Genomic DNA, 14,456 nt, shown 5'->3' with positions numbered 1-14,456 from the left:
CTCCCCCGTCCCCCGCCAGAGGCTCAGAGCCAGGTATCTTCTGCCTTTTCCCTGGGCCATGTAAGGGAAGCTTTCCTCCAGTGACTATATTGCTAGGTGCGTCACAGTATACATTTGACCTCTACCATGATCAATCAGGTTTGCTCAAGTAGGGGTGCTGAACTGCCACATGAGCCAAACCCTTAAAAAAAGAGGAACGCAAGTAAAAAGGCCACTCTTACAGACCAAATCAAGGAATCAGTCTTCCTTAAGTGGAAGCATTAGCTCTTCCCACCTACTTTCCATATTTCGATGTACATGAAGGCATAGCCTAAAAATACTGAAAGTCATGCCAAACCTGCCCTTTCTTCTGTTGTGCACTCTGATTGCGGCTGGCTGGAGACATGTCTCGAGGACTGAGCGATCTGGCATCAGTGGATGGGTGAAAATGGGAAGAAGGGGGAAAAACATAAGGGTAAGGGTACACTCATATAGAAGTGCTTCCATATGGAGGAATTTGGGAGTGCAATAAAGGGAGGTGCATTTGCAGAGGTGCACCTTCATATAAGGGATACGGCTAGGAAAGTGCATGATATCCAGTCTCTCTCCAGTAGCTATGTGAGCTCAGTGTTGGAATTTTGTGGTGTCAATTTTAGATCTCTACGATGATGGAAGCAAGCCTCCTAGCAAAGCTCTGGTTTGGATAGGACAGGGGGCATGGTGTGTCTTCTCCAGATGGGCTCAGCAGCATTGGTTCGGCTGCAGAGTAGAGCCTGGGTGACATTTTAATATAAATTCTGTATGAACTAGAAAAATTGTAGTCTTGTGTTTATGTGGATTTGCGAAATTTGGAGGGTTTCTGTGCAAGCAGTGATCCAATTTCTTGCAACTAAGGCTCCTTTGCTTTAACTAGTTCAATGGGATTGTATTCCATTGAAATGACCAATTACTACCTTAGTTAAGTCGCAACATATTCAACTGTGGGCATCATTAGGCTATATTGAACTGCATCAGAAACCGGCTAATCTAACCCTATAAAAACAAGTCTTTAGCTAAAGTGAAGTTTGGGTTTCCTTCACCAGGCAAAGGATTCCCTTTGCATGATGTCTTGCTTCAATCTTACAGTAGATTATCTCTTTCAATGTCCCTTCAAAAAGGGTGATGGGAAGCAGGGGAGTTGCTAGGTCTGGAAAAGACCCGGGGCTAAGCTGATGTCGGAACGGTTGGGGTTGGGGGCTAGCTAGTCTTTTGGCTGTAGCTCCTGAGATTCTATCCGGGGCTACAACCAAAAGATCAGGGGCTATAGCCCCCTTAGCCACCCCCCTAGCAACGCCCCTGATGGGAAGACTCCCTGCTCCTGGTCCTTCCATAAAAGGTCTCCACAGTGGTCTTAGAGCACTCTTGCAGAAAACGTGCCTTAGTCTCCAACATCCTCCAGGAAGTAGAACTCAGCCTTATTTGGCTTCCATTTAACAATGATGATAAATACCGTTTCCAGGCATCGGGTTCTTTCTTGCAAGTCTTTCTAAAAAGTCTGTTTAAGCAGTGGTATTCAGTGGACCACTGCAACCAGGGAGGTGACTCCAACACAGTCTGCTTAGTCAGTGATATTTGATGAACCACTAACGAGGGAGAAGACTCCCGCTGCACTCTGCTCAAACAGCGGCAGTGGCTTGGCGACCACGACGGATGACTCCTGATGCACTGCTTGGGGACTGGTATTGGGCTGACCACTGCGATGAGGGAGAGGAGTCCATTTGTGCTGGAGTTGGGCACCTTTCCAGATACAGATAGTTCTCGCCTTTCCAGTTACCTGTGGTGCCTTGGGGGACAAGGCTCCAATTCTTCACAGGGGTTGCAGAGGCTTCTCCTTGCTTCCTGTGCAGCTCAGTGGCAGGCTGGTGGTGGTCTCACTGTTTCCATCACCAGACAGTCCATCTGCCAGTGGTCACCGATGGCTCTTGGGACGCTCCAGAAATGTGCCTTGCTGTTCCCCCTCCCAAAGAGACGCGACTGCTCCGGCTGCAGCGTTCCAAGTTCAAACTTCCAGGGCTTAGTTTGCATACTCCTGTCTTCCACGGAAAGAGCTACGTAGTCTATTCTTGCCTTCTTTATGTTGACTCTGCCCTCGCGCATCATGAAAACCATCTTGGAAAGTCTCTTTGGCACTCTTCATGCCTCCAGTAAACTACGGTGTTACAGTACTTGGCTGGCTTTGCATATGGTTGCACCATATGCCGCTCATGTTCTTCGTCCCAATGTTTTATATTTGTCTGTGTGATGGCTTTACAATAACATGGTTCCACCATCAATGGTGGGACAAAAGGGTGACCATGAGCGTAGGGGATTATGTGATGAGTTGTATGGAGATTTTTCCCCAGGTGGATGTCCTTGTCCCCAGGAGGGGAATGCTTTCCTATGGGGTCCTCCAGCATATTACCACTCCCTGGGGAGACTATTGGGTAGTGGCCTCACCTCCCTAGCCTCATGGGAAAGGGCTCTCCCTGGGAAGAAGTGACAAGACCTGGTGAATTGTCCACAATCATTTTTGGAATCTTGGGAGATTAACAAAGAAAGCCACTTCCTCATGTCTGTCATTGGCAAATGTCACATTAGTACATACTATACTCTGGCTACATTAGGTAGTGAAGGGATCACCTATCTCCTGTTCAAAAAGATAGTCTCCCCTGCCACCCAGCCATCAAGAAGATAGCCTACTCTCCTTGTGTTAGCCCTGACATTCGTGAATTCACCCTCATTGAGAGCATGCCAAGTACAGCTTTTGGAGCATACATTTCTCATCAGCACCCCTCCACACCCACCACCACCCCCACCCCTTACTGACTTGACAATTTTAAGTAGTAGAACTTAAGAACGATCTGAAATTAGACAATGAGGCAGACTCATTCAGTTAGTGTCCCATTGCAGGGGGTTGGTGAGATTAGGGCTGTTAGGGGAAAGAGCAGAACTTGAGAAGTTGGGCAGTTTATGGTTCAAGAAAAACAAGGGTGAAGGAAGGGATTTTGCTAGGTAATTATCTAACTTGTGTAGCGCAGTGGTCACGCCAGTGCCAATTGCCCATCCATTTGAAAAAAGTTTATTGGCGGCGACTAAAGGGGCCAAGATCTACCACTGGTTAATCAGCGATTTCTCTGGTGAGGGACAGTGTGGGAATACAGAAAAGCTGATAATGTAATAGGCTATTGTGGCTGCCTTAAGTATAGATTACGGTATCAACCGTGTGGAAAGAGGACTGGGGCTTGTGTGTAGAGAGTACTGCTCCCTGGCTGTCAAAACGTAAACTCAAGGGGTCAAGAAGCATGCAGCAGTCTGACAATGCCATCTAGTGAGGGCAGGAAAGCCTGAAGTTTGATTTGGAGTAATACAATAATGCAGGCAATTGTGTTTCTGAAAGGGAGGTCTGCTAATCGACCCACCCCAGTGTGTTATAATGCCCCATCCCAAAACAATACACTCCAATCTGCACACCTGTTTCCAAACAATTGTGCACCTTAGTCAGCATGGTGGTACACATAAAACATGTCTGATCCCAGTAGCCACCATGTCATAACCAATTATATAGCCACAGCATTTGGAGATCACATAAGTGTCAGTTTAGTGAAGAAACTCAGTCATGACCGGGCTGGGGTTTCTTAGCAGCGTGAACTGGGCGTCTCCACAACCATGTGGGATGCTCCCCAGGAAACTGGCCCCTTTCTTCCCCCAATTAAGGCAGACACCTTTTTAAAGGATCCTGGCATAACAGACAAGGGGTATTCACTTTCTTGGATTCTGCTAGGGCTTCCTAAACCTCCAGTCCCTCCCTACTTCCTGAGGACAAATGATTCTGGGTATGACATCAGAAGGCAATGGACACTTGTTACAGCAGATTGGATCCCCGACAAAAGACTTGCTTTGGACTAATCCACTGTAGCAGTTGTCATTTATAAGGCACGGAAAACCTACCCTTAGTGGATTCCTCTTTGAGTTCCAAGTAAATCCCTATTGTCTTTAATCCCAGCTATGGATACAGTTCATTCTAAAGCCCTCTGTCATAGGTGAAGACAAACTTCAGAAGAAAAAAAAGCATGTTCTCCTTGCCCACCTCGGGGGCAAGTCTAGAGTGACAAAGCTGTGAACTAGGGCCTCCCGCACTCGAACCAGGATCCTGCTCATTGGAGGACCTTCAGTAGGCACGAGGAAGAGGTTCTGCAGTTTAAGTGTGGAACAAAGGACTTTCCTTATCCCTGGTGAACCTGGATTGGGCATTCAAGCAACCTAGAAGAAAAAGTAGATTAGAGCCCCATTTACTATCTTGAGACCTCTTGGAGCTGGCTCAAGTACACGCTACAAACCTCAAAATGCTACAAACCTCAAAATGCTACAAACCTCAAAACGCTTTCTTGCTCCTTTTGAGCCGTCTCAAAGCAGATACAGCCCAGTAGAGCACAATGATATACCGGTCGAGTCGCAGTGGCAAACAGCTGCTGTGAACACAGCAGACCCCTCCCAACACAAGCATAGTCTCATCCAGACTCAAACCACTGGAAGAAGCAGGGGAGCACCGGAGACCCAAAGTGAAAGCCACAGCAGGCAGAAACACACGCGGTTATGTTTACATGCCGCGTAGTGTTTCTACCTGCAGCTGACTTCCCATTTGGGTCTCTCGGGCTCCCCGTGGGGAGCCCGAGAGCCCCAAATGGGATAACAGATTCAGGTAGAAACAATGCGGTTGTTTTCCGCAATGCCGAGCCCGAGAGCCCCAAATGGGAAAACAGATTCAGGTAGAAACAATGCGGTTGTTTTCCGCAATGCCGCGTTGTTTCTGCCTGAATCTGCTTTACCATTTGGGGCACTCGGGCTTCCCAAGGGGAGCCCGAGAGCCCCAAATGGTAAAGCAGATTCAGACAAACACACGCGGTTGTGTTGGAAAACGCTGCGGTTTTCCAACACAGTAACGTTGTATTTATGTTTGCGGTCGCTTCAAAAGCGACCGCAAACATAAATACAACGTTTTTAAAGCTGCGGTTTTATTTCTAAGTTTTCCGGGCTCCTCCAGCCCGGAAAACTTAGAAAAAAAAACGCAGCTAGTGCTTATTTTTTGTAAAAAAAAATAAGTAGCACTTACCGAGATTCAGCTGCAGCTTTCCTGCTCTGGTCTCCGGTCCCCGTCCTCCACCTACAGCACTAATGAAGGGAAAGCCACCCAGCGGTAGCCTTTGTTTACTACAGCTGGCTGGCTTTTCCTTCATTAGTGCCGCAAAAGCCAGCACAGGAGGGCCTCCATTTCACAAAATGGCTGCGCCCCTGTGCTTGCTTTTGCGAATTTTGAGCTCGAATAGGTCAAAATTTTACATAGGAAGTTTTAAAACGGAGAATGCTAGTATTTTTTTTATGTGGCCCATCTATTTTTTAAATAAAAACTTTTACTAGACCATCCCTTTAAGTGGCACTGCCTACCAGGGGGGGTAGGAGACAAAATCTGGGGGAGACTGGGGACATCTTGGGGACTTTGTTTTATTTATTCATTGTGTTTTAGTCAAAGAACTCGACTTTTCACAAAATTAGAATTAAAATAGCAGTACGTATTAAATTACAAATATCACTGTATAAAACAAGAGAAAAGAAAACAGAAGAAAATTAAAGGATGCAGCAGTAAAGAACATGTCTTTGTATGTTCCATTTCTGGATTTTTGATCGGACAATGAGCTCATGTTAAGAGGAAATAATTACTTCAAGTGGGCCACAGCTCAGACGCTAGCTCGTTAAGAGGCAGCTCACCTGTAAGTGCACTCCTGCCAAATAAAGGAGTTGCAGCCTTTTCTACCAACTGCAAGTTGCTACTTTTTTGTGTGGGGCAAGGAGACGTGTGCGTCTCTTGGAATGGAAAGATGGGGGTTTCAAAGAAAGAGCAAATCTTGTTTGGACCTCTGAGTAAGCTCTGTTATGGGAGTAGAGGGACCAGGTGTGTGATGTTGCTGCTTTGACTGTCCTCCGGGCGGTTGGAGGGTACAGCAAACGAGGATGAGCGATCGCAAGCCCACCCCTTTATAAGCACTCCAAGTCTGCGGCCAGATATGTCAGACCCGGGGGATGCCTAGTAGGTGGGGTGTATGTGGACCCAGGGGGGTGGTCAGAGGGGCAGCCCGCTATGTGCCTCTCACGATGAGTCTGGTACCTCTTATTCCATCTCATGCTGGCTTCAGAGCCTAGCCTTTCTTTGCCTTTGTTATTCTGAATGCAGAGATGGCCTCTGTTCCTTTCTCGTTTAACATTTGCTGCAAAGCCTGATCTATCTGACCTTTCTTTGCCTATCCCACGTCTCACTGCTTGCTTGCTTAATACATACCTCCTTGCTTGAACACTCAACATTCTCCCTAACACAGCAATGGCAGCTGCAGTCTCTCTTAACTTCTATTTGTTCTGTGTCTTGAATTGGCCTCTTATTTCCGCTTTTCTGTCTGCAGGGGAAAGGCATTTGCCAGTCACTGCCATGATGGTTCTACCTGGCCATAAGAGGGCAACAGCTAGCCAATATTGGAAGAACATGGGCGTATTATGCCAGAGGCTGGCAACTGCCTTACTAATGCCTACACAAGAGACCTAAATAACTCTTGCCTTTGTCTCTAACAGTAATTCAGTGGATGAAGAAACGCAAGAACACATATTGCATATAAATGGGATGATGTCACACTTGGTTAAGACATTTTGATCAGGCCAGGAGCTAATTTCCAGCTGCAATTAAGCAATTACCTTTTAGACTTCTGGCTTTAAATAACATTGGCATCACCTGGAAAGCACAGTTTGCTCAACAGGGTTCCTGGAGCACGAGGGGTACCCTACTCGTGGACATGGATGATTGGTGAGCATTCTTGCCCTGGTTTGGTGCCTGGCCCCTACAGCCATGATGGGGCGGAGGGGCCTATTGCTTTTGGTTGTATGTACCCTTTGAGGGTGGGCAGACATTGCCTCCTGCTTTAGCCCACTAACAGCTCTGCTTTGCAACTTTATCACACATACCTGTCAGGTGGCATGTAACTCAATGCTACTAATGTTATCAGCCTCAGAAGTCTGGAATCCTTTGCCACATCAACTAGGGTACAGGCTTGCCACCTGAGACTTACCCATGTCTGAGTCGGCGTCCGTCGCCCTGTGGGGAAGACACACCCAGAAAGAGCAGGGCAGAGTTCCCTTGTGGGTTTTTCACACTTCTTCCTCGGGGTTGGCACAATTCACTCCGCAGAGAAAGTGGCACATGCTGGGCAACATTCTCCCACTTTAACAATGTCACCCAAAGAGCAAAATTGGCCATTTGAAATACCTCTGTCGATTTATTATTGAACAATCCACACTGATGGGTTTAAGCACCGGCTTAATGCGAGATGGCAATTAAGGGCATTTGCCAATGCACTCAAGAAGCACAGGACACCCTCTTCCCAGTGACATGCCATGCTCACTCATTCTGATCACGAATTGCCATTTATCTGGGGTCCTGTTAAATGTATTTATTTATTTATTAAATGTGTAGCATCACGCAAAATCCCCAAGCATCAAGGCGCAAAGTAAACTGCATGGAGTGGACCACTTCCATTGGCACACGTTTTTACTTTTCCGCCACAAAATGGAAGATTTTAGCGTAAAAGGCAGGTGAAATCACATTGCTTTTCTACTTTGGAAGAATGTAAATACCTTGCACAATTAGCTTTTGCTGCAGAATTGACAATGGCGTCCTCTGGACTCAGCCCGCTTTTACCAGGTTTCATTAACAAGCAGATCCCAGAGGAATCCCTTTCCTTATTTCCAGCATGAGAATCCATGCTGGCAGTAAGGCCACATGTGTCTAGTGGAGCGGGAAATACGAGGGGTCCTGGTGTGTCCACTCAGCTCCCGAACTCCACCCAGAAAAAGCACAAAAATCTGGCCAATTAGAAAAAGCGACAGTAATAGTGTTTTCCACCACTTTTACTGAACCAATTGACCTGGAAAAGGCTGTCTTGCATCGGAAGCTGAATGCATTCACTCTGCCTATTATCCCACCGTAAGATTAAGCCAGGTGCTGAACACAGGTGTTACATATTCCTGTGCACAATATGCATTTGGAGCATTACCTAACTGAGCTACCTCACAAATGATATCTACTCTGGGGCTTTACCGTCTTAACCGCCATGGGTATTTCCCCCAGTGCCAAGGCCTTTTTTGGCGATTTCGGTATGTCGCCATTCAATCCCTTGTTACTTTTTTGTTACATAAGATATCTCGGCCAATGTTGGCCCCTTTTTTCCCCACATGTAGGTGGTCGTAACCCCACCAAGGAATCCTAGTTTGCTGTAGGGGGTGAGAGAAAATTACCAAAAAGGAGAACATTTGGGGGTTTTTCAGAAAATGCCAATAAAATGTACAAAGAAGCCTGTGGTGTTTTCCTTGTAAGGGCTAGGAACATATGGTTTGCTGTGCTGGATTTGCCATTTTCTAGGCTTTCAAGAACAGATAGAGTGGAAACTAAAATAACATTTTGATATGCTGATCAGCCGTTTTGTGAGGTAGGCGATTTTGGCGTTTTTTTGTCCAATAGGACATGCGTGGACGAAATGGAAGAAAAGGGTAGGAAAGCTGAATGGGAAGCCAGAAAGGCATACATTTCTGAAAAGTAGACAATATTCCAAGTTTAGGAAGGGGTGATTTGCACAGGTCAGACAACTATGTAGGGAAAGATTCCATAGTTTGTGGTTTTTTTTCTGTCATTTTCCCGATTTCCCCCCAATTTCCGCACATTTCACTCTGGTCACCTACCGAAACATGCAGCCAACACCACATGGCCTACCTTCCCGCGTTTCCACAGGTTTCCCGATGAAAACGGTACCTCACATGTGTGGGTGCACCTACCTGGGTGCAAAGGGAAAAGCCTAAAACACTGGTAACCTCAAGTCTTTTCGCACAGCAGATTTTCAGGAATTTTTCTCATGTGGACAACCTACAGATTTGGGCCTACCGTGTTGAAGCCACAAAGGATAACAGGGAACCCCATGCATTTCCGAAAAGAAGACACCCGTGGGAAATCCACAGAGGTCTGGCTTGCGCAAATTGCCCCATAATTTATGACCCACAATCCTTGACTAAGTCTGAAATTTGGTGAAAAAAAAAAACACAATTTTCACTTTGTCTGGGATTGTGGGTAATAATTTCTGGGGCAATTTGCGCAAGTCAGACCTCTGGATTCCCACGGGTGTCCTCTTTTTGGAAATTCATGGGGTTCCCCGTTTTCCTTGGTGGCTTCAACACCCTAGGCCCAAATCTGTATGTTGTCCACATGAGCAAAATCTACTCTGCCGAAAGGCTTGGGGCTACCAGTGAGTTAGCCTTTTCCATTTGCGCCCAGGTAGGTGCACCCACACATGTGAGGTACCGTTTTCATTGGGACACCTGTGGGAATGCAGGATGGTAGGACATGTGTTGTTGGTGGCCAGAGTGAAATGTCTGAAAATTGTTTTTTTTCTCCACTAAATTTGAGACATTTCCCTCTGCCCACCCACCGAAACAGGCCACCAACAGATGTCCTACCTTCCCACGTTCCCACAAGTGTCCCGATGAAAACAGTACCTCAAATGTGTGGATGCACCTACTCTGTGAAAAGGGAAGAGTCTAACCCACTGATAACCCCAAGCCTTTCGGCAAAGCAGATTTCGCTCATGTGGACAACCTACAGATTTGGGCATAGGGTGTCCAAGCCACCAAGGAAAACGGAGAACCCCATGCATTTCTGAAAAGAAGACACCCATGGGCACCCCCCTTTCCACTAAAAACATCCATGGTGGTTTAGTGACTCCCCACACCCACCCAAAACAAGTTATAATTTGTTTTATTATAGTTTTGACCCTTTCCTAGGGGCAGATGGGCACATGTGTGTGACTGTCTGCACCGGGGGGGGGGCAAAACGTACTGCCCCAGGCTTGGGGGGGGGGGCTCTGCCAATATTTGCAGTGGCCTCTCCCCTCACCACAAATGGATGGGGGCATCTCATGTACCCCTTCCTAGGGGCAGAAATCTGCCGCCAGGGAGGGCTACATAAGGTGCCCGCCCATCCACTTAGGGTAGAGTGAGGGCCACCCCCTTTCAAACAAAAAATCCTGGTGGTCTAGTGTGCCCCCTACCCCCACCCAAAACAAGTTATAATATATATTTGTTTTGCCCTTCCCTAGGGGCAGATGGGCACATGTGTGTGACCGTCTGCCCCCGGGGGGGCAAAACGTACTGCCCCAGGCTTGGGGGGGGGGCTCTGCCAATATTTGCAGTGGCCTCTCCCCTCACCACAAATGGATGGGGGCATCTCATGTACCCCTTCCTAGGGGCAGAAATCTGCCGCCAGGGAGGGCTACATAAGGTGCTCGCCCATCCACTTAGGGTAGAGTGAGGGCCACCCCCTTTCAAACAAAAAATCCTGGTGGTCTAGTGTGCCCCCTACCCCCACCCAAAACAAGTTATAATATATATTTGTTTTGCCCTTCCCTAGGGGCAGATGGGCACATGTGTGCGGCCATCTGCCCCCAGGTGGGTCAAAACATACTGCCCCAGGCTTGGGAGGGGTGGCTCTGCAAATATTTGAAGTGGCCTCTCCCCTCCTGGATGGAGGGCATCTCATGTACCCCTTCCTAGGGGCAGAAATATGCCCCCAGGGAAGGCTACATAAGTGCCCCCATCCACTTAGGGTGGGGGGGGAAGAGGGCCACCCCCCTTGCAAAAATCCCTGGTGGCTAAGGTCCCACCCGCACCCACCCCACCCAAAACTACGTTAAAAAAATATATATTTTGTTTGTCCCCCCTTCCCTGGGGGCAGATCACTTATCGGCCTCCAAGGTATTGCCCCAATGCTTTGGGGGCCAGGGGGAGAGGGCAGCTTACGTAGTAAGCAGCCCCTCCCCCCACTTCAAAAACAGATCCTTGCAGGACACAAACATTCTGGGGGGGATAAATGACATTACATCCCCCCACTTAAAATTGTGGGGGGGTATTTGTCCCCCCCACCCTCCCACCATGTCCTATGCCCATGCAGTGCCTACCCATCTCTAACCCGGCCCCTGTGGGAAAAGACATTTTGGCCCAGGGGACCAGCGCAGCATTAGGGCCAATGTGAGGGGGTTGGGGAATAAAGGGACACGGAAAGACCAGGAGAGGGAGGTCAGGGATGGTCAAAAGAGGAGCAGGTGGACAGTGGAGCGTAGCGTTGGAGACTTGGAGCGTGTGCAAGACAAAGAACTGGTTGGTGACAGAAATTGGTACTTGGTTGTCAGCGCATGTATGTTGAGTGAGACTGAAAGGGGGGGGCGAGAATAGAGTAAGGCAAGAGTGCGGTAGACTTGAGACAGAAGAACATTGGTGGGGCAGAGTAAGGTAGAGAGTGGGACGGGGGCGAGAGGAAAGAACATCAGGAGTACGAGAGCATGAGCAGTAGAGATTACCTGGTTGATTGGAAGGTACCACTTAATGTCTTCTTGTGGGACCCGCGGTTAGGAGGGAGTAAGAGAAGGTAGTTGCCTTTCGGCTCTCACCACTAGCCAGACAGATCTCGCGGATGTGCGCATATCATGGTAGCGACAACCACCTTTGGGACTAATCTTCCCTATAGGAGGCCAAAAAATGGGGAACTCTTTAACCAATATAAAAGGGGTTCAAGTCTAGCCTCATTCCCTATCCATCTAATGCCCAATTCCAAACTCGGTGCACTTGCAACGATTTAAAAACAAAAAAAACCATCAGAAGTGGATTCAGACGAGCAACAACCCAATCTGGGCCCCATACAAAGCAGCTGACACAGCTTGGCAACGATCGACTTACAAGGAGGCAGCAATTGCACAACCACTGAATCTTTGTGAAAGTCTTGTTATTCCTCACCCCCTCCCTCCCTCCCTCGCCCCCTGCTTGACCACAGATAAGGCACTTTTCGCCACCTGATGGAACCAGCTCCCATTTTCATATACCTGGACACAGGTAATCTAAGAATTGTACTTTTTCCAGTTTAGCGGTTGAGTAACAGAAGGTGTGTTTCTTTTTACTCGTCCCTCAGCTCGTATATATTTCGTTTTCTTCACATTAATGCTCAACCCCTAGTCCTCACAGCACGGTTTACCATGCATTGAACTGTATTTGGAGCCCAGCCAATTTTTGGAATTAAAAAGAAAAAAAGAAAAATTTGCAGTATCCAAAAATTGTATACCCCATTTTCTTTCTTTCCTGCGATGGATGGCGCATCAGCTTCCAGACTACTTGTATCTGCTGAAAGGGAGTTTATGTACAATATAGAAATACATAACATTTTGTAACTCCCTCCCCAGAGAAATACGAACTATTAAGGACCATCCAAAATTTAGAAAACTTCTAAAAACTTGGCTCTTCCACTCCGAACGTGTTGAAAACTAATGAAGACAAGCGCCATGAAAAAAAGAACAAACTAGAGAAGGCCTGGCAGGAAAGGCACGAGTACAGGGAAAGAGGCGTCCGAATGGGAGAAAGGCCTAGATGCACCATTCCCTATAGAAGGTCAAACAGGAGACAGGCTAGAGAGGGGGTCCAGCTGAACTGTCCTCTGGTAAAAGGCAGAGGAAAGGGAGCGTGGGGGGGGGGGGGGTGGAGTGGAGGGTGGAGATGTCCCGAACTAGGAATGATGCGCCACAGGACACTGAACACCTCTCCCCGGGAGGAACCTGTGTGGGGGTGTGGCGGGGGCCGGGGTTAACTGCTACACACCATATTGTACAACAGAGCAGGCATATGGGCAGCACGCAATGGTACCCCTGCGGGCAGAAAAGTACTACCACTGAATAGCTCTATGGAAGACCCACACATCATAGGAGCAGTAATTCCAACACCAGAATGTGCAATGGAGAGGCCTATGGACCGCAGTCAATGAAAAAATAAGGGGCAAGATAGACCACTGCCACTAACCAATCCTAGTTAAAAAAACTCTGCATACACCCCGCAAACCTGAACTGAGCACAACCAGACCTCTACAGCACGCACTTCACAACAACGAAACAAACCACACATAGCTTTACCCAACAGAACAGGTCGGTTATCAACCTAAAAAACACACCTACTCTCAACGAACAGGGTCAACTGAACTGAAGGGGACAACAGCAAATCACAGCTCTTGTTCTTTTCTCACACTCTTTCCTACTAACCAACCCGACCCCTCCACTTTGCTTTACATATCCGCCAGAGCACCAAGAAACCATGCAGGTGGCAACAGTGCGCGGTATAGGAACCTTTAACATAACAGAAACAAAGGGGGCCGGCACACACACCACTGTCTGGTCCCTTGTTCTACTGGGGAGCTTGTAGTTTCTCCCTGAAGTTCAAATCTAACTCGGGCAGTATTGACCTTGTAAAACACATTACTGCAAATATTAAAGTGGATAGGGCTCCCAACTCAGCCAATTCGCTCCACAAGTATGCCAGTGGAACACCATCAAACGCAGTCTTCAAGTGCAAAAAGAAAACCAAAAAATTAAAAATTGTACTCATAAAAACATGTGTCAATGCAAACAGCCTAAAAACTTGGGCCCAGTGTAGGGACCTTTTGTAAAACCATGAACAGCTCCATAAACGCTGCTACCAACAGCCCACTCCTCCAAACGACCCAGTAAGATTGCCATACAGTTTAGTGGACGAATCCATAAAGGGAATAGCCCGGGAGCTTGATGGGTCGGAACGATCTTCCTTTTTTAAAACCGAATTATACGTGTGCTTCATTAACTTTCAGGGACTGCAAGTCCAGCATGGTTACTGAAACGCTTGGTTCAAGATGTGGCCCCGATATGTAATAAGTCATGCGGGATTTGGTTGGTGCTGGCTCCACTTGGCTCTCCCCAGGGGAGTTGCTAGGTCTGGAAAAGACCCAGGGCTACACTGATGTTGGAACTGTTGGGACTGGGGGCTAGCTAGTCTTTTGGCTGTAGCTCCTGAGATTCTATCTGGGGCTACAACCAAAAGATCAGGGGCTATAGCCCCCTTGGCCCCCCCCTGGCTCTCCCTATATATCCCCTCTACACCACACCTTCCCCATCCGTAGTCCCGAATCCTGACCCAATCCCTCCTTGCTCAGAATACACCAGCTCTAGCGCAGTGCTCATTCCCTGAAGATAACACGGAGTTCAACACTTGCACTTGAAATGTGAATCCTACTGGCTGCAGCTCAAGTTCAGACAGGGACGACTCAGCCTTCCATCCTGCCTGGTCAAGAAAGAAAGTGCTAAGTTGGGCACTGTCGCATCCATTTCTTCCACATGTGCTTGCAGCGTGTGCCCGTCACGATTGCCACGCGTGCGCACATGGCTGCAATGACGGCGATTCACCAAAGTGCTAAAGTTAGCAGGCGGGCCATCACTTGTCGCTGGAGGGCACATGGAAAGGAAACTCCGTCAGCACACCTTGGGCCCGCACAGGCATAGCAGAAGTCCATAAACGTCGGTGTGTAATAATATGAA

The 14,456-nt window shown here is 47.9% G+C and overlaps 1 protein-coding gene across 1 annotated transcript in view; it reads right to left on the bottom strand.

Annotated features, from left to right (window-relative positions):
• Positions 1–14,456, bottom strand: part of RPS6KA1 (ribosomal protein S6 kinase A1) — a 918,695-nt gene that overhangs the window by 740,843 nt on the left and 163,396 nt on the right. The gene's annotated exons all lie outside the window — the stretch shown is intronic.

Source organism: Ambystoma mexicanum, chromosome 11, assembly GCF_040938575.1.
Source record: "Ambystoma mexicanum isolate Mex_15411 chromosome 11, UKY_AmexF1_1, whole genome shotgun sequence".
Lineage (NCBI taxonomy): Eukaryota > Metazoa > Chordata > Amphibia > Caudata > Ambystomatidae > Ambystoma > Ambystoma mexicanum.
This window is presented reverse-complemented; position numbering and strand designations above follow the sequence as displayed.